Raw genomic sequence first — 6,053 nt, 5'->3', positions numbered from 1 at the left:
AGCATGTCATCCAAACGAGGAATAGGAAATCTGTACTTTACCGTGATTTTGTTAATGGCCCGGCTATCAATGCACATATGCCATGATCCGTCTTTCTTTGGTGTCAATAGGGCTGGTACTGCACATGGACTCATGCTCTCAACCAAGAACTCTTTCTTTAATAAATCATCCACTTGTCTCTTGAGCTCGGCATGCTTTGTAGGATTGAGACGATAAGTGGGCAGATTAGGGAGTACTGACTGGTTCAGCAGCCTTGGTAACAAGAGCTATGATTAGGCCGGTTTCTTCACCAAGGGTCAGGAATTCTCTATGGGGCAGCACGCATAGCTTGTTGTCCACAGTGTTCTTCTTACTGAAATTTTCTTTGCATGGTTGCTTCTTTTGCTTAGTGGTTGTTTTGGAAGAGGTCATAGCAACATTCTTTAAGACATGTTGTCTCCTTAGTTGGGCAGCCCTTAACTTGTCTTTTACCTGAGGTATGTTGAATGGGTTTAGAATGAATGGTTTGCCTTTGTGATCGAAGATGCATTGGTTCTTAGTACCTCCCACTAGCACATTGTTGTCATATAACCAAGGCTTTCCAAGTAGTACATCAGTGAGGACCATGCGGATGACATCACACCATACACTTTCTTCATAATCTGAGACCTTCAATGGGACTGAACACCGTTGAGTTATAGCCATGGTGTTGCTGTCTAGAAGAGATACCTTGTATGGCTGTGTATGGGATTCAGTCTTAAGCTTTCCGTCAATAACAAAGGCTTGAGATACCATATCACACAACTTCCACTATCCACAATCACTTGAGCTTTGTGAGGTCCACTAGACATTAAGTTGTCAATATTATGTTTTAGAACTTCTTTTAAAAAGCTAGATTTGTTTGGAAAATATGGACAGTATAAAAAACGGGGGTGCAAAAATTTTCAATTAGCTTATCAAAGGAATACCCGATCTATCCAATGGTTGGATTGACCATATCATTTTATTCAGATAGTACAGAAAACTTCTTTCCATACCATAAATACAGGGGAAGCAGAGGAATAATAATTCTATGACAGTACCAATTTCATTCACAAAATCAATATAGAAGATATGGATAATTGTATATAACCCTATATTAATGCTTCTGAAAGCTACCCTTATATGCCATAACTTCTGTCTTCTTAAAGAAGTCAACATGGTCGAATTTTTTATGAGAGGCTCAGCAAACAAATAGCTCTGGGGTATGTGGACATGTTTCTCTATGAACGGTCTGAACATTGCTGAAATAATTCTTTGTAGTCAAGTGGATGGGTTTGGTTGTAATTTGGTACTAAGTAAATTCCTTAGTGTTTTCCCAGGTTTATTGGCCCTGTGTAATCCCACTTATTCACTCTTTTTTGTTTTTAATTAATATAAAGATTCTGTAATGGGAAACATTTAAAAAGGGTGGAAGTATATCAAAGAACTCAAATTGCTTCTGCTGCATTCAGCAATCATTGCTGAGCAGAACTAGTCAAAAATATTTTCTTTACACTAGTGTTTGTTTTCGGGAGATCTGTCTTTGGGGTGAATTCACTGATACCTAGATTGAATTGGAGTGAGATTTTTCATTAGACTTGGCATTAATACTTTGCAGGTCTTTGAATGCTAGTAAACATCTAACTTGAGCCTTTTATAATTTGAGTTTCCATTGACAATTTACTTACCTCTTCTTTATGGTCCAACAGGGGCACTTTCTATGCCTAAAGAAGCTCTAACCATCATTGTTCTTAATATTTCTTTGACTATTTCGGTAGGAGTTGAGAATATATTATGGGTGTAGCAGAATCAAAACAGGTTGGGACAGTACAAAAGTGAGAATGAAGAAGGAAAGAGAAGAAAAAGAGAGAATTGATTAGGGGAGAATGCTATATGCTTGTGTCGTGAGTAGGGCAGCACTTTATTATATAGATTATGACTCACATTAGGACTCTACAATCAGTACACTTAAATATACTCTTTACACTTCACCAAAGATACCAAACATCACCTAGTAAAGTATCATTAAGTGTAACAACGTTGTGACAAAACTTGATCTTAACAACCAGGACCTATGAAGAAGAAGAAGAGGATAAGAAGCAAAGAAGTAGTAGAGAGAGATAAGGATGGAGAAAAAGAGAGGAAATCCTAGTGTCACAATAGGATTCAGAATAGTCTCTATCGTGGCCTATGTCCATTACTTATAATAATGTATTAAAAAGACTCCCACTAAAAGTCCAATACAACCAAAGACTAAATAAAGTAAATAACAATGACTCAACGTGACTTAACATTGACTTAAAATTCCCCCTCACGGTACGTTGTTTAATGCTCCCTCTCAAGCTGGAGTATATATATCCTAGGGTCTAGCTTGGAACAACAATGAAAGACATGCCCATCTTGAACACATTACCATATGTGGTAGCCAGTAGTCAGCAACACCACCTTCCAGTCACAACACAACCGCAGGCACATCAGCAATCAACACAGCAATACAAAAAGAACTTTGTGTCTCAGAAAACCAGATAACCATATGAGCAGCAAAGAATACCAGCCACAGGCCAAAATATAAGAGCAACAGCAATAGAAGAAGCCCAGAAAACTAAGACTCCCTGAAATGACCCTTTTTTCCCCTCATATCTTCAAATTAGCATATCTTGCAAAACTCCAAATGAGTGATTCAAGTTGCTATGAGTCCAAAATTTAGAGGAGAACGTCCGTAAGCCTCTTGTGGGAGCAAAATGTGCAGGCAATGGTGCTGAAATGCTGAATAATTTTGAAGAAGATAGTGGATGCAATCCAAGTTTATTGGAACTTCTACCAAGTGATATTTGGGCTCCTTTGAAGCTGCCAAAGGAATGTGTGGCCAAAGGGAAGTGACCCAAGTGCTCCCAACCCAGGTTCTTGTATGGAAGGGGTTATTAAAGGCGGGTTAACTATGTTGAAGTGGGAAGTGTAAATTGGAGTGCCATCTACGTGTTGAGGGAGCCGTCAACAAGTAGGATTATGCCAGGACGTACTCTTATGTTTTGAAAATTCCTATTTGTATGTATAATGGACTGTGTGCCAAGTGTTTAGTGAAATTCCTTAACCAACACTTGAGTTGTATTTGGGGGATTTGTATGGTGATTGTACACAATCACATGTTCTTGTATTTGGGGCATTCTATGAACTCATTTTATCTTTGTAGTTGGGGGTGTCCAGTGGGGAATTGGATACAGGGGTGTTGTGAACATCCCCATAGCTGACGGAAAGTTGGGAGTAACACCCTTGCCTTCGAGTATTCAAGGGTTGAAGCAGGTCAAGGTGTCCTGAGTCATTGCATTGACTGAAACACTATTGGGATTTGTGGCCCTTGTTTGTGATTATCACGAGCCAAAGCAGCTGTGTAGGACCTGGACTGTAGTTGTAGTTAAATTGAGTGTTGAGTATATGTGGAGCCCAGTTGGGCAAACTCCGTGGAGTAGGCACACTGACGAACCACGTACATCTTGTGTTTTGAATGTCTACTTACATTTTGGCCATTTTGAAGTGCATGGGTCATGGTGATGACAAGATGGGCACGCACAATCTAGTAGGTCTGGCCACGTTGTGGTTGCAAGGTGGATGCGCATATGATTGTATGTGTATGTGTGTGTGTGCCGGAAGTGTAGTAGTCAGTATGTGGGATATTGTACCAATGTCATATGAGCAATGACTAATAGTGCCAGTATTGTGGAGTGTCAATAATCAACAAGGGAGTGTTGTGTGAGTGCCAACAGTGTGGGAACAATCAGTGTGTGTGGTTTTGAGTGCCAACTGTGAGTATCGGTAGTAAAGGGAACATCAAAGGAGTAAAGGACTGTCAAGAGAAAATTTGGAAGAATTTTTGTAACCTTGATTCACCTCCCCTCTCCGTGTCAATTTGGGAATAACAGAAAGGAGAAGAGCAATAAGAGAAACATTTGGGCTTCACACTGTAAGGTGGTTGCGTGGATCACCAACCAGCCTTGATTGAACATAAGGATTGATCAAACACAAGGTTTTTCACCAATGGAGAGTAGAGTTGCAGTGATAACTTTTTCATTAATCAAAATTCATGTACAATGCTGGACCCCCTTACAAACTTATATAGAAAACTCAAAACAGGAAATAGGAAAGGCCTAACCCAATCATTACCTAATAAGGTAACCTATGATGCAAATGAAAGCTTGAAGAAGAGGACAAAAAAAAAAAGTTAGAAAATACTGTTGACAAATTGCTGCCCACTGTTAATGTGAACAGTAATTTGGGTCCATACCTCCTATTTTAGTTCCCTTTTGTTAGGATTTTGCTGGGAGATTTAGTTTCCTATTTGGTTATTTTTATTGTTAGTCAGTGTATTTATTTCTTAGTCACCAAATTATAGGACTTTAGTTTCCATTTTCATTTTAGTTTCTACTTTGAGTTACTTTCTAATTTGTAAAGGCTTCTCAGCTTATTTAAAGACATTCAATGTAAGGTTTTGGGAGAGATTGAATTATTGAAATTTTGAGTTTTAACTCATGGCTGAGAGAGCTAAATCTAAGAGGGTGAGATGCCTAAAACCTAAGGGGTGAGATGCCTAAACCTAATGGGTGAGATTCCCAATCCAAACCCTTCTTCTTGCCACTTCCTTTTCCCTCCATCAAATTCTTTTCATCTTTTGTTTTCTTTTTATTTTGAGTGTTAAAGATCATTATCAGAGTTACAAATCCAACCAGCAAGATTGGAGATCAGAAGCCAGACTCGCAGCCAGAATCTAACCAAACCTGTTAGCGTTTTGATATACCGTTCAAGTCCTTTCTTCCAGCCAGGAGATCAGCTTTTCAGGCCCCTTTTTTAAGGGTTGTTCAGGTACATTGAGAGAAGAGCTTGACCAGAGGTTGGAGGCCATTCAAGGCCTGTATCAGCTGCTACTGCAAAATCTCCATAAAGTTTCCTTTGTCATTCCTTGAGCATAACTTCCCAACCAGCCGCAAGTTGAGGCTCAAACTTTTGAAGGATAGTTTGGCATCACACGAAAAACCTTTGATTCCAATTTGAGGAGGCTACAATCTCAAGATATTGAAAGTTGTTGAAAGTTTGCTTTTTCTCGCTACCAGCATATCTCCCAGCTTGGTCATCAAAATTGACCAAACTTTTTGAGGGTTTGTTGGAGCATACGAGAGCTCCATTCTATCAAATATTAGGCTCTGCCCCGGTTTGTGAGTAATCAAAATCCTCTCTATTCAGCCAGAATTTCAAACCCTGCTTAGGATTAGGTCCTACGTGATCTAATCTTACATCAAAATTGACTACGAAACTGAAATGATAAAGAAAACTGACTTTCTGACCACCGGCGAGCCTCTACGTCTAATTCTGCTTGAGGGCATGAGTTTGTTCACTTCAACGGACCGCTGGTCCTGCATCCTTCTAGGACCAACAATCATAATCGTTATTTGCCATTGGATCGCCTCGAAGTCATATTGTTGCCCTGTTCTTCGATCCATTGGACTATGGCCCTGCTACAACCACTGGTTTCAACCAGTTCTCTTCCTTGCAAGCCGATGACACCAATTTGACCTTTGCTTGTGCAGTCGAAAGGTCACCATCCTCTTCACCAGAGGAGTTAACCCTTCCTATAGTCGACCCCCCTCTATGTCAGTCAAATGGTCACCATCGCTCCTAGCCCCCTTCTGTGCCTCTAATAGCTTCTTCTCCCTCCCGGCATGTCACTCACACTGTTGGATCTGCAAGTATGGGAGCGAATCCCTCTTTAACCCCTCTACTTCTCCTAGGGTGCCCTCCTGATAGCAAACCCACTCTGTTTCATGGCCCCTCCAAACTTAGTGGTCCAACCTCCCTGCTCAGCCCCACTATAAACTCTTTTGTTTTCCTAGTTGGCCCTCTAGCCCATTTCGCCCTCCTAGGTTCCTCTGGCCTGTCTCGTGGCCTAGCCATTGTTTGCCCCTAATTCCAACCCTAGGTTAGTCCCCCCTGTGCCCCTGATCAGTGCGCATCTCTCTTCCTCCGGTGCCCTCCAACCTCCTATTATCCCCCATCTCCCCCCCCCC

At 40.8% G+C, this 6,053-nt stretch overlaps 1 protein-coding gene across 1 annotated transcript in view; it reads left to right on the top strand.

Moving 5' to 3' along the window:
• Nucleotides 1-6,053, top strand: part of LOC122065530 — an 83,475-nt gene that overhangs the window by 55,588 nt on the left and 21,834 nt on the right. The gene's annotated exons all lie outside the window — the stretch shown is intronic.

The sequence above is a fragment of the Macadamia integrifolia genome, unplaced genomic scaffold (genome assembly GCF_013358625.1).
Source record: "Macadamia integrifolia cultivar HAES 741 unplaced genomic scaffold, SCU_Mint_v3 scaffold205, whole genome shotgun sequence".
Classification (NCBI taxonomy): Eukaryota; Viridiplantae; Streptophyta; class Magnoliopsida; order Proteales; family Proteaceae; genus Macadamia; species Macadamia integrifolia.
The sequence above is the reverse complement of the archived record's forward strand: the minus strand, read 5'-3'. Positions and strand labels throughout refer to the sequence as shown.